The sequence below is a fragment of the Narcine bancroftii genome, chromosome 2 (assembly GCF_036971445.1).
Source record: "Narcine bancroftii isolate sNarBan1 chromosome 2, sNarBan1.hap1, whole genome shotgun sequence".
Lineage (NCBI taxonomy): Eukaryota > Metazoa > Chordata > Chondrichthyes > Torpediniformes > Narcinidae > Narcine > Narcine bancroftii.
In genome coordinates, this window is record NC_091470.1 from 23,181,588 (window position 1) to 23,206,253 (window position 24,666).

The 24,666-nt window shown below is 41.1% G+C and overlaps 1 protein-coding gene across 2 annotated transcripts in view; it reads right to left on the bottom strand.

The window, feature by feature from the left end:
* Positions 1-24,659, bottom strand: part of arel1 (apoptosis resistant E3 ubiquitin protein ligase 1) — a 104,235-nt gene extending 79,576 nt beyond the window's left edge. For both annotated transcript variants that reach the window (XM_069916103.1, XM_069916104.1), the window contains exons 1-2: positions 24,535-24,659; positions 20,715-20,858 (exon numbers count right to left, since the gene is read on the bottom strand). The gene's annotated coding sequence lies outside the window, so the exon portion shown is untranslated. The remainder of the gene's footprint in view (positions 1-20,714; positions 20,859-24,534) is intronic.
* Positions 24,660-24,666: the final 7 nt, after the last annotated feature.

Below are 24,666 nucleotides of genomic sequence, written 5' to 3' on the forward strand. Positions count from 1 at the left end.
TTCCCAGAGCTTCTGCACCCACCTCTGCAACTGTATCCTCAACTTCCTCATCGGAAGACCACAAAATCAGTATGAATTGGAAACAATGTCTCCTCCTCACGATCAACACAGGCACACCACAAGAATACATACGTAATTCACTGCTCTACTCACTGTATGCCCATGACTGCCATGTATAGAAGTGAATATTGAGACCCTTGGGAGCTTTATGAGACTCAGTGTATGTGGTGGGGGGTGAAAGATTAAAGCAGTGCTACGTGTTTGTGCCATTCTCACACTGGCAGCAACTGGGACGCGAGAAAAGAGAAGAAAGATGTAGTTTTGCGGAGTTTGAAGAATTATAAACTGTCTTGTTCTAAAAACAGTTTTTAACCTTGTATTATAAGGCTGCACCATTTCATCAGATGCAAGGATCGACAATGAGACAGACAACAGACTCGCCAAGGCAAATAGCGCCTTTGGAAGACTACACAAAAGAGTCTGGAAAAACAACCAACTGAAAAACCTCACAAAGATAAGCGTATACAGAGCCGTTGTCATACCCACACTCCTGTTCGGCTCCGAATCATGGGACCTCTACCGGCACCACCTACGGCTCCTAGAACGCTTCCACCAGCGTTGTCTCCGCTCCATCCTCAACATCCATTGGAGCGCTTTCATCCCTAACGTCGAAGTACTCGAGATGGCAGAGGTCGACAGCATCGAGTCCATGCTGCTGAAGATCCAGCTGCGCTGGATGGGTCACGTCTCCAGAATGGAGGACCATCGCCTTCCCAAGATCGTGTTATATGGCGAGCTCTCCACTGGCCACCGTGACAGAGGTGCACCAAAGAAAAGGTACAAGGACTGCCTAAAGAAATCTCTTGGTGCCTGCCACATTGACCACTGCCAGTGGGCTGATAACGCCTCAAACCGTGCATCTTGGCGCCTCACAGTTTGGCGGGCAGCAACCTCCTTTGAAGAAGACCGCAGAGCCCACCTCACTGACAAAAGGCAAAGGAGGAAAAACCCAACACCCAACCCCAACCCACCAATTTTCCCCTGCAGCCGCTGCAACCGTGTCTGCCTGTCCCGCATCGGACTTGTCAGCCATAAACGAGCCTGCAGCTGACGTGGACTTTTTACCCCCTCCATAAATCTTCGTCCGCGAAGCCAAGCCAAAGATAAGGTGTAGGGCCGCAGATTTTGGCGGGTTTGGGGAGGGGGTTGGGGGGAGAGAGAGGAGTGCCTACATGTATCCTTTATTTTGAGATCACGGGAGTTTGTGACTGATGTAAAACTTGCTTGAATGTGTAAATACTTGATACATTCCTTTGATGGATGAAACCCTATGAGTGTGATAGCAGGAGAGGGCTCTTCCCATTAGCTGCTACATAATAAAGAGTTAACAAAGAGATTTCTGAGTGCTGTGCTTGATTGCATCAGGAGTGAGAGAAACTCACAACAACTGTGTGGCCAGGCACAATTCCAATGCTATGTACAAGTTTGCCGATGACACCACAACTGTTAGCAGAATCAAAAACGGCAATGAGGAAGCGCACAGGAGGGAGAAAGATCAGCTCGTTGAGTTGGTGTCACACCAAAAACCTTGCACTCAATGTCACCAACACCAAGGAAATGATTGAGGACTTCAGGAGGAAGACAGGAGAACATGATCCTGCCCTCTTCTTGGGCTCAGTAGTGGAGAGGGTTAAGAACTTCAAACTCCTTGGTGTCAACATCTTCAAGAATCCATCCTGGAGCCTCTTAAGGTGGCTCGCTGTGGCTATACTTTGTGAAGAGTTTGAGAAGATTTAGTATGTCACCGAAGACTCTTGTAAACTTCTACAGGTGTACCTTGGAAAGCATTGTGGCTGGTTGCATCGCTGCCTGGCATGGAGGAGCCAACTCTCAGAACAAGAATAAACTCCAGAAGGTTATTAACTTGGCCTGCAACATCAAAGGCACCGGACTTCACTTGATCCAGGACACCGACAAGGGCGGCACGGTTGGCATAGCAATTAGTGCAACGGCAGCGATCGGGACTGGGTTTCGAATCCCACACTGTCTGAAAGGAGTTTGTACTTTGTCCAAGTGGATTTTCCCCGTGGAAAATTTTTCCAATTTCCTCCCACCGCTCACAATATACCAGGGGTGTAGGTTAATTGGGTATAAAATTGGGCCAAAATGGCCTGGTACTGCACTGTATATCTAAATTTAAAATTTAAATTTAAGAAAACAGCCTCTATCCTCAATCACCCCACCATGCAGACTACTATAGGAGCCTAAAGACCAGCTCTCAGCAGCACAAGGACAATTTCTTCCCCGCTTCCTTCAAATTCAAAGACCGTGCCTTACTTTGACTTTTCGTTATTTATTTTTGCAAAGTGGCTTATGTGAATGTTTGCACGACGCTGCTGCCACAAAACAACAAACTTTGTGACATGTTCATGACAATCAATTCTGATTCTGAGAGTCTGTCCACTCAGGTTCCACTGCCCTTTGAGGAAGAAAGTTCTAAACACTCGGGGGAAAAAAATGCTTTTTATCTCATTTGTAAATAGAAAAGCGTTTTTGTTTTTAAATGCAGTTCAAGAATCACCTGAAAGAAAGGAGGAGTCACGTGATGGAGTAGTGGCCGGACGGTGAACTCCAGCCCTCTCCAGAAAAGTCGGGAAAAACAAGAGAAAACACAAAGGCACAGAAATAAAAGTTACAGAAAAGTGAGTATAAAGGTGGAAAGAAGATGGCGACAAAAAAAGAAAAGTCGAAAGCAACGGTAAGAAGAGAGGAAGAGAAGACAAAGGAGGAAAAAGGTGAAGGCCTTACCTGTCCGAAGAGGCCCGCTGCGGAGAGAGAAACCCGCTCCCTCAGGTCGGTAAATAATGGACTACAAAAATGGCTCGCAGAGCCGAACAAAAGTGCGCAAACGCGCATGCGCGAAGTTTCGCGCATGCGCGATGCGAATGAAAAAAAACACACCGACGGGAGGGGGGACCAGCTGGGGAGTCGATCTCCACAGCCGGCAACGACAGCTGCAGAACACCTGCAGCAAGAAGAGACCACAGAAGACAATAGAAACAAGATAGAAGAGGAGGAAAGGGCAACAAAGAAACAACAGATGGTCAACTCAGAGGAAGAAGAAGAGGAAGAGTATGGTGAAATAGAAGAAGAAAAGAGAGGCAAGGTAAAGGATATACTTGCTCTTATTAGAGGATACATGGAATCATTTAAAGAATGGCAAACACAGGAATTTAAGGATTTAAGAAAAAGAATAAACAACACAGAGGAGAAAATAATTAAAATGGATATGACCTTAACAGAAATGGGAAAAAAAATGGACAAGATGGAAGAGCGGGCAGTAGCAGCAGAAATGGAGGTAGAAGACTTAAAAAAGAAATTGGAGAAATCTAATAAAAAAACTAAAGAGACACAAGAACTACTAGCTCAAAAAATAGATACAATGGAAAACCATAACAGAAGAAATAACATAAAGATAGTGGGCCTTAAGGAAGATGAAGAAGGCAAGAATATGAGGGAGTTTATAAAAGAGTGGATCCCTAAGACCCTAGGATGTCCAGAACTACAGCATGAAATGGAAATAGAAAGGGCACATGGCCTCTAAACCACAACCACAACAAAAACCAAGATCTATTGTAGTAAAATTCCTAAGATATACTACAAGAGAAAAGGTACTGGAGAAGACAATGGAAAAAGTAAGAGAGGGCAACAAACCACTGGAGTATAAAGGGCAAAAAATCTTCATTTATCCAGATATAAGTTTTGAACTCCTAAAGAAGAGAAAAGAGTTCAATACAGCAAAGGCGATTTTATGGAAGAAAGGGTATAAATTTATACTAAAGCATCCAGCGGTATTGAAAATATTTATTCCAGGACAGCAAAACAGACTATTCTCGGATCCAGAAGAAGCACGAAAATTTGCAGAACAATTACAAAAATAGACTGAGGGAAGAAGACGGGTAATGAGAGTAAAAATGATCACGATTGATATGTATGCAGGTAAAGAGGTATAAGAGTGAATAGAGACAATGAGCATACATGAATGTATCTGTACTTAGAGGAAAATATAGATAGTATAGACAAGAATTAATAAGGGAAGGTAATGGAATAGAGAGAATAAGGAGGGAATTAAAAGAGGGACCTTTGTGACATATGAAAAGTGAAATCTTTTCTGGGGGAGGCGGGGTGGGGGGAAATAGCGGTCACTGCACAATCAGTTGACGCTTGCGAGTGGATTCGCAAATCCAAATGGAGAGGGGAGATGTGGTTGTCCGACAAGGGATAAAGGACAACTCAGGAGGTGAAGGGGAGATTGGGGATAAATAAGATAGAAATAGGAGAATAAGGAAAATGTTAGATGTTGTAGGAATGTTGTCTTATGAAGAGTTGAAAATAAGAAAACAGAAATGGAAAAGGAGGAAAGGTAATGATGGAAAAACGGAAAGAGAAGATAAACAAAATATAAAAGGGCTACGCTGAACTATATGTCTTTAAATATTAATGGAATACATAACCAAATTAAAAGGAAGAAACTACCAAATTTAAATGAATAAATGTATTCCATTAGAAAAAAAAATAACATATTGGTTAAGAAATAATATTGAAATATTCGAACAAGTATAGGAGCCTTACATTAAATACAATAGCGAAAACCTACCGGGGACAAACATTACCTAAGTTGATAGAAGGAGAAGGAAAGAAAAGAATGGACTCAGTAGAATTTCTGGTGTAATTTTGTTGAATGACAACATTGTCTGACTGGATTAATGCAACCTAGATTGTATACCTAAAATGGATGAGAGGGGGGGGTGGGGGGGTGGTTTGGGAGGAAAGGGGGGGGGGGAGAAAAAGTCACTGTATATGTGTGAAAAGAAATAGTGTATATCATGGCTAATGTGATTTATGGTGTGAAAAATAAAAAAATTTAAAAAAAAAAAAAAAAAAAAAAAAAGAATCACCTGAAAGAAAAATAACCATCACCACATCCACCCCCATCAAGAAACCTCAGGGTCTTATATTCAAAATAAATTTTTGCCACTCTTCTAAACTCAAGTGCATACATCCCTAACCTGTCTCGGGATTAGTCCAGTTAACATTTCTGACAATGCTAATTTTTACAAAAGGTGGCATTTTACGGTGATTAAAATGAACTTATTTGTTTTTCCAAAAAGTAAAAGCAGAAACAGCCCTGTGATGTGATGAAAAATTGTAATTATTCATTTATTTAAAAAACTGAAGTTGGATAGTGGAATTTACTTTGAGGTTCAAATTTGGATTCATCATAACATCTGTCCATCTTATTTGGGAGAAGTTGCTGGATTAATTCCAGATTGCTAGGAGAAATACAAACATATTGAGTCTGGCAGATGGAGAAAATGACAGAACCATCACCAAACTTTGCTTCTTGTTGGTTGCAATTGAGATAAATATTTGACTCAATTTATAGATCTGCATTTATTTCTAGCTGGTATGGCATTTTTCAACTACTGTATAACAGTAACATCCATTTAATAAAGGAAAGAAATTCCACAATGTGATCCTCTTTTTAAGACATACATGTGGTAGGAATGTTCTAAACTCTGCATGTACTCCTGCAGGGCTAACTCCTTTACCAGCTGGCATTGGGCTGCTTTCATCTCCTAATCACTGTGGGCTGCTGGAGTCTGACATGGGGAAACAGGTATCGGAACTGGGATCCGATAGGGTGTTACAGACAAGAAGAGCTTGCAAAGGGCCTCGTGTGATGAAGGCTTCCTAGTCTTATCAGAGGTTGGATCTGGAGCATGGGTTGCCAGTGGAGTGAACAGGGGTCTGTACGGCTGCGAAGGCTGCAGGTGAATCCACGAACACTCAGCGACTATGAAGAGACTCTCTTTTGCTTCTCTTTCTCTTATTGCAAGTGGCACTGGGCATTACTAAAGGTGACTTTTTATATAATCATATAACAATTACAGCATGGAAACAGGCCAATTTGGCCCTTCTCGTCCGCACTGATCCAAGTATCCTCCTCTAATCCCACTTACCAGTACCCTGCCCATATCCCTCTAACCCCCTCCCATCCATATTCTCATCCAACTCTTTCTTAAATAACAAAATTGACGCTGCCTCCACCACCTTACCCGGAAGCCCATTCCACACAGTAACCACTCTCTGAGTAAAGAAGTTCCCCCGCATGTTACTCCTAAACCTTTGCCCGTCAACTCTCAACCCATGACCTCTCATATCCATCTCTCCTACTCTCAATGGGGAAAGCCTTTCCACATCTATCTATCCCTCTCATTATCTTAAACACCTCTCAGCCTTCTACGTTCCAAGGAATAAAGACCTAATTTGCTCAATCTCTCCTTGTATTTCAGATGCTGAAACCCAGGCAACATTTTTGTAAATCTTCTCTGCACTCTCTCTATCTTCTTAATATCCTTCCTATAAATCGGTGACCAGAACTGCACACAGTACTTTAAATTTGGCCTCACCAATGCTTTGTACAGTTTCATCATTACTTCCCAACTCCTATATTCTATGTTCTGATTTATATAGGCAAGCATACTAAAGGCCTTCTTCACCACCCTATCCACATGCGCTCCTACCTTCAGGGAACAATGCACCATTATTCCTAGATCTTTCTGCTCCACTGTATTCTTCAACACCCTCCCATTTACCACACATGTCTTGCTGTGATTATTCTTTCCAAAATGAAGCACCTCACACTTATCAGCATTAACTCCATCTGCCATCTTTCAGCCCACTCCTCTAAGCAGTTTAAATCCCTCTACAATCTTTGAAAACCATCTTCATCATCCACAATTCCTCCTATTTTAGTATCATCTGCATATTTACTAATCCAATTTACTGCCCGATCCTCCAGATCATTAATATAGATGAGAAAGAGCAACGGTCCCAATACCGAACCCCGAGGTACACCGCTTGTCACCGGCCTCCATCCTGACAAACAATTATCTATTACTACTCTCTGGCTCCTTCCTTCCAGCCACTGTTGAATCCATTTGACTATCTCCAAATTAATACCCAAGGAGTTAGCCTTCCTAACTAACCTCCCATGCGGAACCTTATCGAAGGCCTTACTGAAGTCCATATAGACAACATCCACTGCTCTACCCTCATCAACATTCCTAGTCACCTCTTCAAAAAATTAAACAAGATTGGTCAAACATGACCTTCCATGCACAAATCCGTGTTGAGTGTCCCTGATCAGACCCTGTCCCTCCATATACTTATATATACTATCTCTAAGGATGCTTTCCACCAATTTACCTACCACAGACGTCAATCTGACAGGCCGATAATTGCTAGGTTTGATCCTCGAACCCTGTTTAAACAAAGGAATCACATGCGCAACACGCCAATCCTCCGGCACTATACCCATCTAATGACATTTGAAAAATCACTGCCAGAGCCTCCGCTATTTCCTCACTAACTTCTCTCAAGGTCCTGGGGAAAATCCTGTCAGGACCTGGAGTGTTATCCACCTTTATATGTTTCAAAAGCTCCAGTACTACCTCTTTCTTAAACACTATAGTCTCCATATTTATGCCCTTTGCTTCCTTTACCTGGCACAGTTCAATATCCTTCTCCTCAGTAAACACTGAGGAAAAGAAATTGTTCAAGACCTCCCCCATCTCATTTGGCTCCACACACATTTGTCCTTTCTGATTCTCTATTGGACCAATTTTATCTCTCACTTTCCTTTTGCTATTTACATATTTGTAGAAACCCTTTGGATATATTTTCACCCTGCTTACTATAGCCACCTCGTACCTTCTTTTAGCTTTTCTAATTTATTTCTTAAGATTCTTTTTACATTCAATATAGTACCCAAACATCTTTCTTTCCCTGTTTCTTATATTTATTGTAGTACTCCCTCTTTTTTCGAACCAAGTTTCCAATATCCCTGGAAAACCATGGCTCTCTCAAACTTTTGACCTTACCTTTCAACCTAAAAGGTATATAAAGATTATGTACTCTTAAAATCTCTCCTTTAAAAGACCCTCCATTTCTCTATTACATCCTTCCCAGAAAAGAAATGGTCCCAATCCACCCCTAATAAATCCTTTCGCAAACCTAGTTTTTCCCCACTCAAAAACCTCAACTCTGGGCCCAGACCTATCCTTTTCCATAATTACCTTGAAGCTAATGGCACCATGACAGACTTTATGACAGATCAAAGGAAATTTTTTTTTTATTTTTTATTTTTCACACCATAAACCACATTGATCAAGATACATACATTTTCCTTTTCAAATATATAGTGTCGTTTTCTCCCCCCCCCGTCTTCCCATCCCACCCTCCCTACCTCCCCTCCCATTCATTTAAAATACAGCATCTAAGATACATTAAACCAGTCAAACAATGTTGTCACTTAATAAAAATAAACAAGAAGTTTCACTGAGTCAATTCTTTTTATTTCCTTCTCCTTCTGTCATTTTAGGTGGCAGATGTCCCCAGTAGGTTTTTTCTATTGTGTTTCATGTATGGCTCCCATATTTGTTCAAATATTACAATATTATTTCTTAAATTATATGTTATTTTTTCTAATGGAATACATTTATTCATTTCTATATACCATTGTTGTATTTTCAAGTTATCTTCTAATTTCCAGGCTGACATAATACATTTTTTTGCTACGGCTAGGGCTATCCTAACAAATATTTTTTGTGCACCATCCAAATCAAGTCCAAATTCTTTGTTTTTTATGTTACTTAGGAGGAAGATCTCTGGGTTTTTTGGTATATTGCTTTCTGTAATTTTATTTAATATCTGGTTTAGATCTTCCCAAAATGTTTTCACTTTCTCACACGTCCAGATTACATGAATTGTTGTTCCCATTTCTTTTTTACAACGAAAACATCTGTTAGATACTGTTGGGTCCCATTTATTTAACTTTTGAGGTGTAATGTATAGCCTGTGTATCCAGTTATATTGTATCATACTTAACCTCGTATTTATTGTATCTCTCATAGTTCCTGAGCATAACTTCTCCCATATTTCCTTCTTTATCTTTATGTTTAGATCTTGTTCCCATTTTTGTTTAGTTTTACCATTTGTTTCCTCATTCTCCTTTTCTTGCAGTTTAATATACATATTTGTTATAAATCTTTTGATTATCATTGTATCTGTAATCACATATTCAAAGTTACTTCCCTCTGGTAACCTCAGACTGCGTCCCAATTTGTCCTTCAAGTAGGATTTCAGTTGGTAGTATGCCAACACTGTATCTTGAGTTATATTATATTTATCCTTAATTTGTTCAAAGGATAGTAATTTATTTCCTGAAAAACAATTTTCTATTCTTTTGATCCCTTTTCTCTCCCATTCTCTAAAGGAAAGGTAAAAGGGATTAACTGATTTTGCGTCAGTAATAGTTTTGGTAATTGGTAATTTGTTTTATTCCTTTCTACATCTTCTTCCAAATATTGAGCAGATGATGTAATACTGGAGAATTCCTACATTGTACCAATTTTTCATCCCATTTATATAATATATGTTCAGGTATCTTTTCCCCTATTTTATCTAGTTCTAATCTAGTCCAATCTGGCTTTTCCCTTGTTTGATAAAAATCTGATAGGTATCTTAATTGTGCGGCTCTATAATAATTTTTAAAGTTTGGCAGTTGTAAGCCTCCTTGTTTATACCATTCTGTTAATTTATCTAGTGCTATCCTCGGTTTCCCCCCTTTCCATAAAAATTTCCTTATTATTTTCTTTAACTCCTTGAAGAATTTCTCTGTCAAGTGTATTGGCAATGTCTGAAATAGGTATTGTATACTTGGGAAAATGTTCATTTTAATAGAGTTTATCCTTCCTATTAGTGTTAGTGGTAAGTCTTTCCAATGCTCTAAGTCATCCTGTAATTTTTTCATTAGTGGATAATAATTGAGTTTATATAGATGGCCGAGGTTTTTATTTATTTGTATACCTAGGTATCGTATTGCTTGCATTTGCCATCTAAATGGTGATTCTTTCTTAAATTTTGAGAAATCTGTATTATTCATTGGCATTGCTTCACTTTTATTTGCATTAATCTTGTAACCCAACACTTCTCCATATTCCTTCAATTTCATTATGTAATTCTTTTATTGATAATTCTGGTTCTGTTAAGTATACTATAACGTCATCTGCAAATAAACTGATTTTACATTCCTTTTCTTTTATTTTATTTTCTGTTCTTATCAATTCTGCTAGTGGTTCTATAGCTAACGCGAACAATGAGGGTGATAGGGGGCGTGGCAAGATGGCATAAGGATCAGACGTGCCTTCCAGTCCTCTCCTGACTCTTTCTTATTGTTTTGTCTAGAAATGCCCATTAAAATTCTTTAAAAGTTTAGATCATTTCAGTGCTGTTAATTTAACATGATGGTACAATTGGTGGAAAAGAGCAAAAAAAAAACAACAACAGATCATCAAAAAACTACATTTTCCAAAAGTTCAAGTTTTGGAGCCTACCTACAGAAAAGACACCGGGACTCAGCGTGAAATGGATCCCAGGAGAGAGGTACAGTGTTCGGATGTAGAGTTCTATGTTACATCGGTAGAGCCCCCTAAAGAGGGCGCCAAACAGCCTTTAGAACAAAGAGTTACTCAAAGGCATTTGTCAACTGTAGAGATGGCGCTGCAAACTGCATTTTTTGAGATAGAAGAACCTATACAACTTGATGTACTGGGAGAACGTAATACATTATGGACTGGGGAAAACCCTGGCCAGCGTCCTCCAGTCATTGCTGGAGAGGCTGTGGCTGGGGTTTCCACACGCAGTCATACTACAAGGAAGGCAACCAGAATGAAGGAAGGAACAGAAGATCCTTTGGTTATGCAGAAGAAGCAGGAATCTGTTGAGCCAAAATCTCTTCCAATTGAAAAGATTTTAGTGAATCTTGAATCTAAATTATCTTATACAATGCAGGGATTATCCAAGATTATGACTGAACTTGGTACTAGGTTTAATACTCTGGTGAAAATACATTCTCAACAGATGGCTGAGTTTGGAGCTTTTAAGCTTGAAGTGAGAGATAAATTTAATTCGTGTGAAGAAGATATAGACGAAATACAGGATCAAGTTTTTGATGTGATCAAAATGGTCGAAGACTTACAAACTCAAAATAAAAATTTGGTGAAAAAGATTGATTATTTGGAAAACCAATCCAGACGGAACAATATAAAGATTATTGGTTTGCCGGAAGGTATGGAGGGACCAGACCCAAGAAAATTGTTTACTGAATGGATTCCGCAGGTGCTGGGTCAAGAACATTTTCCGGAAGGTATAATACTGGAACGTGCTCACAGAGCCTTGCGTAGAAGACCTATTTCAGGTCAAAGTCCAAGACCTGTTTTGGTTCGTTGCTTACGACAGAGAAATAATTTTACGAGTGGCTATCAGAAATGTACAACAGAGAAAATCACCCTTGATGATTCAAAATAATCGAGTTTTCTTCTACGTGGATTTGAGTCAAGAAGTTATGTTCCAACGACGGAAAAGCAATCGAGTTGTTGTGGAAGAAAGGTTACAAGGCAACCTTTAGATATCCAGCTGTTTTGAAGGTTTTCCAAGATGGTTGCCAACCAAAGTTCTTTGATTCTCCAAAGGAAGCTATAGCATTTGCTCAAGAGCTGCCAATTACTCAGTTTCAACAGAGACATAATCCGCCGCGATCTCTAAGGAGACAAGAGTTGGAAGAAAAGAGCCGTGCTCCAAGAAAGAATGGTTGTAATGGTGACTCGGCAGTTGGAGCTGATTAAAAGAAGAGTTGTCCTTTTTTTTTCTAATATTTTTTTTTAAAAAAAGGGATATTAAATAATGATGATGTTAGTTTAAGATGAAGTGAGAGTTGGGGGAGAGAATTGGATAGGCTCTATTTCCTGAAAGTCATCTGCTACGTGTGAGTTATCTCACACCCATTTTTTTTTGGGAGTTACCGCATTGCGCGGTTTAGATGGGAGGGGGTATTTTTAACCTCCTACCCGTTTTTTTTTCCTTTTTTTTGTATTATTAGATTAAAAAGTGAAGGGTTTTTTTTCTTTTGTTTAAATACAAAAAAAAACATAAGAAACTATTTGATTGTTTAAAAAACTAAAAATTGATGTGGTTTTTTTTGTAAAGTTTATTCAGTAGATAAGGAATATCTGAAATTTAAATGTGAATGGGATGGATAAGTTTTTTTAAATATTTTTTCTTTAACTTTAAGGTGAAAGGAGTGGTAATTCTGGTGTATATTATTTTGCTATTTTAGTATTAGAACGAAGGGAATAATGGTGAAAGTTATAAATTGAATTGTACAATTCTTAATGAGGCTTGAATTTTGTTTGTGGTTTATGCTCCATTTGTTGAAGATATAGATTTCGTTGTAGATGTGTTTTTATTATTTGGATATCTGAATTTTAACGTAATGATTGGGGATATTTAAATGTGGTATTGGAGCTTTTATTGGATAACTATTCAAGAGTAAAAGGGAAAAATGGTGGAAGAGTACTAAAATTGAATTGTACAATACTTAATGAGGTTTGAATTTTGTTTTAAGATAGTGGTTTATGTGACTAATATGATGATAGATGTGAAGTTAGTTGATATTTGGTGAAGGTTTATCTCTATAGAGAAAGTTTTTTTTTCATCTTTTTTTCATGCTACAATTTTTTTTAAGAATTGATTATTGTTTAAGAATTTTTGATAGATAATGTTACTAACTTTACTAATTTTTAATATTAAGTTTGAGTTAAATATATGTTTCATCTTAACTCCGTTTGTTAAATATATGCATTTAAGTTTGATTTAAATATGTTTTTTAAGTCTGATATATTAGTATTAATTACTTTTCTTTTTGTTAGTATTTTAATCGGTTATGTTTTTGTTTTTTTTTGTAAGTGGGTTTTTTTCTCACATATATTATTAACTTTATTAATTCTTCACTCTTTATTTTAGGGGAAAGGGGGGATTGGACTAATTTGAGTTGGGTTATTAACGTGTAATAATTATTGGGGAGGGTATAGTTTATTTAGATTACTGATACTGTATTGTAATTTTATTATTTTATTCTTAATTTTTTTTTAATGTAATCCTATATGTTATTCATGTTATAAAATCTTAAATAAAGTTTAAAAAAAAACAATAAGGGTGATAGTGGGCATCCCTGCCTTGTTGATCTGCGTAAGTTAAATTGCTTTGATATATATCCATTTACTGTCACTTTCGCCAATGGCCCCTTATATAATGCTTTAATCCAATTAATAAACTTCTCTGGTAAACTGAATTTTTGTAATACTTTGAATAAATAATTCCATTCTACTCTGTCAAAGGCCTTCTCTGTGTCTAAAGCAACTGCTACTGTTGGAGCTTTACTCCCTTCTACTGCATGAATTAAGTTAATAAATTTACAAATATTGTCTGTTGTTCGTCTTTTTTTAATATATCCAGTTTGGTCTAGATTTACTATTTTAGGTACATAGTCGGCTAATCTGTTTGCTAATAGTTTAGCTATTATCTTATAATCCGTGTTAAGTAAAGATATTGGTCTATATGACGCTGGTGCGAGTGGATCTTTCCCTGTCTTTGGTATTACTGTAATTATTGCTGTTTTGCATGAATCTGGTAAGCTTTGTGTTTTGTCAATCTGGTTGATTACTTCCAGGAGGGGAGGAATTAATAAATCTTTAAATGTTTTATAGAATTCTATTGGAAATCCATCCTCTCCTGGTGTTTTATTATTTGGTAGTTTTTTTATTATCTCTTGTATTTCTACTATTTCAAATGGTTCTGTTAATTTATTTTGTTCCTCTATTTGTAATTTTGGTAGTTCAATTTTAGTTAAAAATTCATCTATTTTGTCTTCTTTCCCTTCGTTTTCAGTTTGGTATAATTGTTCATAGAATTCTCTGAAGTTTTCATTAATCTCTGTTGGATTATATGTGATTTGTTTGTCTTTTTTCCTTGATGCCAATTCCATTCTCTTAGTTTGTTCTGTCTTAAGCTGCCATGCTAGAATTTTGTGCGTTTTTTCACCTAGTTCATAATATTTCTGTTTTGTCTTCATTATGTTCTTCTCCACCTTATATGTTTGTAGTGTTTCATATTTTATTTTTTTATCTGCCAATTCTCTTCTTTTAGTTGTATCTTCCTTCATTGCTAATTCTTTTTCTATATTTACTATTTCCCTTTCCAACAGCTCTGTTTCCTGATTATAGTCCTTCTTCATCTTGGTTACATAACTTATTATTTGCCCTCTGATGAACGCTTTCATTGCGTCCCATAGTATAAACTTATCTTTCACTGATTCTGTATTTATTTCAAAGTACATTTTAATTTGTCTTTCAATGAATTCTCTAAAATCCTGCCTTTTAAGTAGCATGGAGTTTAATCTCCATCTATACATTCTTGGAGGGATGTCCTCTAACTCTATTGTCAATATCAGGGTGAGTGGTCCGATAATATTCTAGCTTTATATTCTGTTTTTCTTACTCTGTCTTGCATACGAGCTGATAACAGGAATAGGTCTATTCTTGAGTATGTTTTATGTCTACCCGAATAATATGAATATTCCTTTTCCTTTGGGTGTTGTTTCCTCCATATATCCAAGAGTTGCATTTCTTGCATCGATTTAATTATAAATTTGGTTACTTTGTTCTTGCTGTTAATTTTTTTCCCAGTTTTATCCATGTTTGAATCCAAATTGAGGTTAAAATCCCCTCCTATTAATATGTTCCCTTGCGTGTCTGCTATCTTCAAAAAAATATCTTGCATAAATTTTTGATCTTCTTCGTTAGGTGAATATACATTGAGTAAATTCCAAAACTCCGAATATATCTAACATTTTATCATTACACATCTCCCTGCTGGATCTATTATTTCCTCTTCTATTTTAATTGGTACATTTTTACTGATTAATATAGCTACTCCTCTAGCTTTTGAATTATATGACGCTGCTGTTACATGTCCTACCCAATCTCTCTTTAATTTCTTGTGCTCCATTTCAGTTAAATGTGTTTCTTGCACGAATGCTATATCAATTTTTTCTTTTTTTCAGTAAATTTAGCAGTTTCTTCCTTTCGATTTGGTTATGTATTCCGTTAATATTTAAAGTCATATAGTTCAACGTAGCCATTTCATACTTTGTTTATCTTCCCTTTCCGTTTCCTCATCATCACCTTTCCTTCTTATCCATTTCTGCTTTCTTGTTTTGAACACTTTATAAGACAACATTTCTAAAACATCAAACATTTCCCTTATTCTCCTATCTAAAATTTCTTTAACCCAACTATTCCCTCCCCCCTCCTGAGTTGCCTTTTATCCCTCGTCGGGCAACCACATCTCCCCTCTCCATTTGGATTTGCGAATTCACTCGCAAGCGTCAACTGATTTTGCAGTGACCGTAACTCTTCCCCACCCAGACCCCCCCCAGAAAAGATTTCACTTTTCATATATAACAAAGGTCACTCTTTTAATTCCCTCCTTACTTCCTCTGTTCCCTTTCATTCCCTTATTAATTCTTATCTATACTCTATATATTTTCCTCTTAATACTAAAATGGATCTTGGTTTTTGCTGTTGCTATGGTTTCGGGGCTAATGTTCTATGTGCCCTTTCTATTTCCATTTCTTCCTGTAATTCTGGTCTTCCTAGGACCCTGGGGATCCAATCTTTTATAAATTCTTTCATGTTGTGCCTTCTTCATCTTCCTTAAGGCCCACTATCTTTATATTATTTCTTCTATTATAGTTTTATATTATATCTATCTTCTGAGCTAACCGTTCATGTGCCTCTAACTTTTTTATTAGATTCTTCTAATTTCTCTTTTAAGTCCTCTACTTCCATTTCTACGATTGTTTCTCATTCTTCCACATTGTCCACTCTTTTTCCTATATCTGACATGACCATCTCTATTCTATTCATTTTTTCTTCTGCACTTTTAATTCTTCTTTTTATTTCACTAAATTCTTGTAATTGCCATTCTTTTACTGATTCCATATATTCTTAAAAAAAATATATATCCATTGTCTTGCCTTTCCCTTCTTCTTCCATTTCTCTATGTTCTTCTTCTTCCTCTGGGTTGGTCATCTGTTGTTTCCTTGTTTTCTTTTTTACTCTCTTCTTTCTTGTTCTCTTTGTTTTCTGTGTTCTCTTCCTGTTGCTGTGTTGCAGCTGTCATCCTCAGCTGTGGAGATCGACTGCTCAGCTGTTCCCCCCTCCCATCAGTGTGTTTTTTTTCATGCGCGGTTGCGCACTTTTACTCGGCTCCGCGAGCCATTTTTGTAGTCCAGAGTTCGGGACTTCCACTGACCTTAGGGAGCGGGCTTCTCTCTCCGCGGCGGGTCGCCTCAGACAGGTAAGGCCTTCACCTTCTTCTTCCGACGTTCTTTCTTCTTCTCTTCTTCCTGTTGCTTTCGACTTTTCTCTCTTCGCTGCCATTTTCTTCCCACCTTTACTTTTACTTTGTTTTAATTTTTATTCTTGTACCTTTATGTTTTGTGTATTTTTTTTTTAAACTTTTCCGGAGAGGGCTGGAGTTCCCTGACCGGCCACTACTCCATCACGTGACTCCTTGATGAAAGGAAATTTCATGCAATATTACATTTTCTATTTTATTACATGACAATAACAGAATATTAAATCAGGGTATGTTAGTTGTTGCATGTGAGAGAATGGGTTCCAGAAAAGCATGCGGGGAACAAAATTTATGAAATTGCTCTTTTAACCAATAAAGGCTAAATGGGTTGAACATTGTACGTACAAAAAAATACACCAAAACTGAGAAATAGAATTTTGTTGAAGGGTAGATTAGGCATAAGAAGCTGAATGACCCACTCCTGCTTCCATTTCATATGTTTTTATTAAGGAGTATGGAATAACACAAATCCCATTCATATTATATATAATTGTGATAGTTACTGACACAAGAGTCGGGATAAGAAATTCCATTGAGAGGCAAATCCTATTGCACAACAAAATTCAGAGACCTTGGGGTACAAAAACTGCAAAATCACAAGGACTATATACAACACTTTCCTTATTCTAATATATCCTAATTTCAGAGAATCATCTTCCAAAGCATGACCTGTGATATCCCAAATTTAGATCTCTTTAATCCAACAAATCAAATTGTGGCTGCTACTTCATGTAGTTTTAATTTGTTGACAGAACGGATAAATATTTTGCATACACGATGAATAACAAAGTATTTACTTCGTGATCGAGATACAAAAGATTTTTTTTTAAAGAGATACACAATTCAAATAAAGTTTCTTGTAGAATGATCTGGAACTTAAAGACACTGGTCTTCAGGCTTCTGTACCTTCTCCCTGAAGAGAGAAGACAATGTGGCCCCAGGGTGAAGACTGAATGCAAATTCATTCCAATGAGAATGGCATAAACTGCAAGGACAAATTCCTTGGCTATCCAAGACCAATCTAATGGAAACGACAAAAAACCTGGAAATAGACATTGTGATTCAAAGGAAAATATTAGGAAACATTTCTACTCAAAAAGGCAATGGAAAAGTGGAATTCTCCACAATAGCAGAGACTAGGGTAATTAAAAATTCAAAACCAAGATTTGCAACAAGCTGTTTGGTAAGGGATTAATGGGTGTGGAAAAAAATGGAGGGAAACAACAGCAAGCCCCACCACTAATCCCCTGTTCCCAGTACTCTTCCGGTTGCTCATTGATGCTTTAACCTGACCATTATGTCTGAAACTACTCTTTGCAGACGATGCCGCTTTAGTTGCCCATTCAGAGCCAGCTCTTCAGCGCTTGACGTCCTGTTTTCCGGAAACTGCCAAAATGTTTGGCCTGGAAGTCAGCCTGAAGAAAACTGAGGTCCTCCATCAGCCAGCTCCCCACCATGACTACCAGCCCCCCCACATCTCCATCGGGCACACAAAATTCAAAACGGTCAACCAGTTTACCTATCTCGGCTGCACCATTTCATCGGATGCAAGGATCGACAACGAGATAGACAACAGACTCGCCAAGGCAAATAGCGCCTTTGGAAGACTACACAAAAGAGTCTGGAAAAACAACCAACTGAAAAACCTCACAAAGATTAGCGTATACAGAGCCGTTGTCATACCCACACTCCTGTTCGGCTCCGAATCATGGGTCCTCTACCAGCATCACCTACGGCTCCTAGAACGCTTCCACCAGCGTTATCTCCGCTCCATCCTCAACATTAATTGGAGCGACTTCATCCCTAACATCGAAGTACTCAAGATGGCAGAGGCCGACAGCATCGAATCCACCCTGCTGAAGATCCAGCTGCACTGGGTGGATCACGTCTCCAGAATGGAGGACCATCGCCTTCCCAAGATGGTGTTATATGGCGAGCTCTCCACTGGCCACTGTGACAGAGGTGCACCAAAGAAGAGGTACATGACTGCCTAAAGAAATCTCTTGGTGTCTGCCACATTGACCACCGCCAGTGGGCTGATATCGCCTCAAACTGTGCATCTTGGCGCCTCACAGTTCGGCGGGCAGCAACCTCCTTTGAAGAAGACCGCAGAGCCCACCTCACTGACAAAAGACAAAGGAGGAAAAACCCAAAACCCAACCCCAACCAACCAATTTTCCCTTGCAACCGCTGCAACCGCGTCTGCCTGTCCCGCATCGGACTTGTCAGCCACAAACGAGTCTGCAGCTGACGTGGACATTACCCCTCCATAAATCTTCGTCCGCGAAGCCAAGCCAAAGAAGAAGAAAAGATGTCTGAAACTGCTAATATTACAATGAAAGCACTAAATTGGCTGTATATTTTTGAAAATAGTGCAAAATAGAAAACTCTTCAATGTCCCAGTTAGAATCAATGGCAATAATTCTTTAATTAGGAGATGCATTAGTAAAATGGTATTTAATTAGAGGATGTGCAGGTTTTGGCTCAATGCCTATTATCTTCAATGTGTAGTCCACCATAAGAGGTTCAAGTCCCCTCTTGATGGGACCAAGTTGAGGATAACCGCTCTTACACGCTGTTGTTTCAAACAATTTGGCTAGCTCAGCGTCCAGTCATAAACATTCCAGTTCATTGTCAAATGTACCAAAAGCTTAGAGGTGGAGGTGGTTTTGCCAGCAGGTAAGTAGACAACTCAGACATAGCACAACAAGATGGCACGGTTAGCGCAATGCTAGCAACCAGGACCAGGGTTCAAATCCTGCACTCTCTGCAAGGAGTTTGTATGTTCTCCCCACATCTGCGTGGGTTTTCCCCAGGGGTTCTGGTTTCCTCCCACCATTCAGTGGGGCTTTAGGTCAATTGGGTGGCACAGACTCGTGGGCCAAAAGGGCTTCTTACCGTGCTGTATGTCTAAATTTAAATTTAAGACCGAGTACAAGTGTGCCGAGTACGCCCATAAACATACTTCTGTATTAAAAAACAAACACTGAATAAAATCAAAATCAATATTCATTCTCCATACATTTGAAATCAGATCCCCACATTCTTAACCTGCCCTGTCACTTTCACGGATACATGCACACTCACAGCCCCTCTATTCCACCATACTCTTGCAACTAAAGTGCATTATTTCTCGCTTTATTAAATTTCATCTGCCATTTGTCTGCCCATTCAGCCAGCCGATATCTGCGACTTCTCTCTCCCACACCTCTCGTGTCAAAAGTAAAATTGTAAATTGAGATCTGATTACCAAGATAGCATCAATGACAAGACACTGTGTGCAAGTGTAAGAGAACTGTCCCACTTAACATGAAAAAAAGCAAAATTGTGGAGGCAGACATCCTAGCAAAATAGAAATAGTCGCAAAAATAATTGGATTTACAATCGAGCCAAAGAGATGCTGAATGTGCAAAACAAGTTAGTCTGATCATTACTGCAAGTACCTAGCCTTTTTAATAATGAGTGCTACAAACAAGGCTATAACTCTGACCTCACTTTCATTCGGAGCATCATTCAAACATTAAGCAGTTATCCTCAACTCGGTCCCATCAAGGTGCATCCATAGAGTTGTGAAATACAAAATGGAATGCAGCTTTCTATCGTCACTTCAAATGGAGCATCGCTCTTAGCTAAGAAGTTAGCGCAACGCTGTTGCGGCACCAGCGACCAGGGTTTGAAGCAGCACTATCTGAAAGGAGTTTGTGTGTTCTCCCTGTGACTCTGTGGGTTTCCTCCTGGTGCTTCAATTTCCTCCCACCACTCAAAAACGAATTGGGTGCAATTGGGCGGCACAGGCTCGTTTGCCGGATGGGCCAGTAACCATGCAATTTCTTGGAAGTCAACAGTCAGTTTCAGAGAATCTCTTGGCAAAACAGAGGTAGTCATCAAACCTCACCCAGGCAACCATGGATGTGGTGAAACACATTGTCACAAGATTGCCAAACAAATTAAATACTGAGATTCACATCATATACAACAACCCCACCTGAAAGAAAGCAGCTCTCAATACCAGACTTTGGAAAAATCGAATGATATGTCTCAGTGCCAGAACTGAAGGCATCACAAACATATGGTGGAGGTGTGACAGATCATCCAATCCTGTTATGAACAATCAGTTCATATTAAGCTTGTCTCATTAAAATAAAAAGCAGTGCTTTTCTGCTTGCTATGTCCCTGGTTTTTATGAACTGCCTCACATTCTTAAATTGATATTCTCAGTGTGAGGAGTGCAAAGGAAACAAAATCAGATGTAGGAAGCTCAGCCATTCAATAAGGTCACAATTGACTGCTTTCTTCTGGGTGTTACACTGAGAAATGCTTTTATGTCTTACCTTTGAAGGAGACCTTGTGATCAAGAAGATGGTTGGTATTGAGCCATTCTTTAATCTGTTGCTCTCCGAGGTTCTTCCACCTCAGTTCCCAGGCCAAGACCCAAAGATAAAAGGACATCAGGAAAGTCAAGATAGATCAGTCATCTGGACAGGACATTTGTAATGAATCATGGGTTTCAGAATACAGTTAAAAGTTATGGCTACGTTAGCCATAATTTTTTTTTTCAGTAGCTGAACAACATTCTAGTCTGTTCCACACAAAAGGAGACTGGAGACAACAATCATTCCCAAAACCAAAGAGTGGCATGGTTAGTGTAGCTGTTAGCTCATGTTAGCTCAACGCTGTTACAGCGCCAGCGATCGGGACCGGTGTTTGAATGTTACAGCGCCAGTGATTGGGACCAGTGTTTGAATGTTACAGCGCCAGTGATCGGGACCAGTGTTTGAATGTTACAGTGCCAGTGATCGGGACCAGTGTTTGAATGTTACAGTGCCAGTGATCGGGACCAGTGTTTGAATGTTACAGCACCAGCGATCGGGACCAGTGTTTGAATGTTACAGCACCAGCGATCGGGACCAGTGTTTGAATGTTACAGCGCCAGTGATCGGGACCAGTGTTTGAATGTTACAGCGCCAGTGATCGGGACCAGTGTTTGAATGTTACAGTGCCAGTGATCGGGACAGTGTTTGAATGTTACAGTGCCAGTGATCGGGACCAGTGTTTGAATGTTACAGCGCCAGTGATCGGGACCGGTGTTTGAATGTTACAGCGCCAGTGAACGGGACCGGTGTTTGAATGTACAACGCCAGTGATCTGGACCAGTGTTTGAATGTTACAGCGCCAGTGATCGGGACCAGTGTTTGAATGTTACAGCGCCAGTGATCGGGACCAGTGTTTGAATGTTACAGCGCCAGTGATCGGACCGGTGTTTGAATGTTACAGTGCCAGTGATCGGGACCAGTGTTTGAATGTTACAGCGCCAGTGATCGGGACCAGTGTTTGAATGTTACAGCGCAGCGATCGGACCAGTGTTTGAATGTTACAGCGCCAGCGATCGGGACCAGTGTTTGAATGTTACAGCGCCAGTGATCGGACCGGTGTTTGAATGTGGCTCTGTCTGTAAGGAGTTTGTACGTTATCCGTGTGGTCTGCATGCATTTTCCCCAAAGGGTTCTGGTTTCCTCCACCATTCAAAATGTACGGGGGTTGCAGGTTCATTGGGCGGCACAGGCTTGTGGGCCAAAATAGCCTGTTACCATGATGAATGCGTACATTTAAAATATAAATGTGAGCAAATCAAAGATTATATTGCAAACATTATTTCTCGGAGGAACTTCATCATGATGAATGCGTACATTTAAAATATAAATGTGAGCAAATCAAAGAATTATATTGCAAACATTATTTCTCGGAGGAACTTCATCCTTTGGGACTACGAGAACCAAAAAGATTTTTTTTTCTACTCAGCTAAAAGTGAGAATTAGTATTGTGCATCATCAGTAAAGTAGATAACATAATAAACACTCCTGAATCAGTCTTGTATGGAGGTCTGATAGGAATTGTGACTGTGCTGAGAGCCAAGCTCGATGACCTCACTGACCTTAGCGGCAGATTGCTCGCCACTCCACCCAAGGAAACCCAGGAGGACTGAGACATGACCTTAGACCCCACCCTGACTTTAGTGGGTTAGAATGTCTCTGTGGCCCACTTGTTGGAAACCCATCAATGCAACAGTTTGTGGGCCAAGAAAAAGAGGACCAATTTGTCCTGTAATAACAACCAGCTACCATTGTTTACTTCAGTACACCAGAGAAAACAATCACCATTATTGCATCTCCCCAAAATCCAACAGTATTGAGAACAGGATTTTAATTTTATAATATAATTTTTAGCACTGACTGTTCTACAACTCTCAATGTCTCAGGAAGCAGCCAATATATTGGAGGACCCATTCCTCCCCCAACCATCCAGGCAGACCCATTGTCTCTGCTTGTTCTTGCCCCACGGAACTAATTTCATCCTGCATTGACTCCATCTTCCCCCCCCCCTCCATATCAATCCCTCCCCACCTACATCCACAACCTCTCACAGACCCTCCACCTCCTCCAAAACTTCAGATACCTTCGGCCCCACACCATTCACATGTCCTTCTTCCCTTCCCATCGGAAGACACTCAAGCTTGAAAACAAAATACTCCAGAGTGTTTCCCCTGTCTGAGGACTACCACGTTTGCCAAATTATTTCAAACTGTTCATCAAAGTCATTGGGGAACTGCGACCGACAGAAACTAGAAACTGACCCTTTCTTGTTACAAATGAAAAGTTGACAGGAGGAAAGAGTAACTTGGGGAAAAAAGGCGTCCTGCTCTTAAGCCTAGGAATAACGAGGAGAAATTTACTGACATAGCCCTTAAAAATTTGGAACACGCATTCATTCATGGTGCACGAGGGCATAGTTGCAAGCGTTCTGTTTACAGTTTGCACGTTCATATGCCGTTCTCCTCTCAATCTGCCATCAATGAGGAGGGAAGATAGAAAAAAATACCCATCTACTCAAATGCAAAAATGATTAACAATTCATCCCACTGGCGATGATTTTTTTCTTTGCCCCCTTGCTTCCTCCTGATCACCTATCCTTCTGAACAACCTTGTACGTACTTTCTTTCGCAACGACCTTCTGACACTCCCAAAACGTGCACCCGTCGGCGCACCAATGGCAACGGCGAGGGGAGAGTGGGGGGTAGGGGGAGGGGGGTGGGGGGAGGGGGTGGGGGGAGGGGGAGGGGGAGGGGGGAGGGGGAGGGGGGAGGGGGAGGGGGGAGGGGGAGGGGGGAGGGGGAGGGGGGAGGGGGAGGGGGGAGGGGGAGGGGGGAGGGGGAGGGGGGAGGGGGGAGGGGGAGGGGGGAGGGGGAGGGGAGGGAGGGGGAGGGTGGTAGGGGGGTAGGGGGAGGGGGTAGGGGGGAGGGGGTAGGGGGGAGGGGGTAGGGGGAGGGGGAGGGGGAGGGGGTAGGGGGAGGGGGTAGGGGGAGGGGGTAGGGGGAGGGGGTAGGGGGGAGGGGTAGGGGGAGAGGGTTGGGGGAGAGGGTGGGGGGAGGGTGGTGGGGGAGGGGGTGGGGGGGAGGGGGTGGGGGGAGGGGGGGGGGAGGGGGGGAGGGGGGAGGGGAGAGGGGGAGGGGAGGGGAGGGGGGAGGGGGAGGGGAGGGGGTAGGGGGGGGGGTAGGGGAGGGGGTAGGGGAGGGTGGTAGGGAAGGGGGGTAGGGGAGGGGGGTAGGGGAGGGGGTAGGGGGAGGGGGTAGGGGGAGGGGGTAGGGGGGAGGGGGTAGGGGGAGGGGGTAGGGGGAGTGGGGGTGGGGGTTTTGGGGGGAGGTGGGGGGTGGGGGGTTTTGGGGGAGGTGGGGGGGGTGGGGGTTTTGGGGGGAGGTGGGGGTGGGGGATGGGGGGTGTGGGTAGGGGGGAGGGTGAGGGGTGGGGGTTTTGGGGGGAAGGTAGGGGGTGGGGGGGTTGGGGGGTGGGGGGGTAGGGGGAGTGGGGGTGGGGGTTTTGGGGGGAGATAGGGGTGGGGGGGTTGGGGGGTGGGGGGTAGGTGGGAGTGGGGGGGTAGGGGGGTGGGGGGTGGGGGAGGGGAGTGGGGGTAGGTGGGGGTTTTGGGGGGAGATAGGGGTGGGGGGGGTTGGGGGTTGGGGTGTAGGGGGAAGTGGGGGGGGTAGGGGGTGGGGGGTGGGGGAGGGGGAGTGGGGGGGTAGGGCGGTGGGGGAGGGGGGTGGGGGTAGGGGGAGTGGGGGAGGGGGGGTGGGGGAGAAAGAAGAAAAAGAAACGTTACCACCAGCAGCAGCAGCGATGGCTCTTTAAGACTTGCAACACTTCCGACCTCCTTCCATCTCCTCCCGGGGTGTTTCCCCCCCCCCAACCGGGTTGCTATTTTATTTCCTTTATTCCGCCGTGCGAAAGGCTA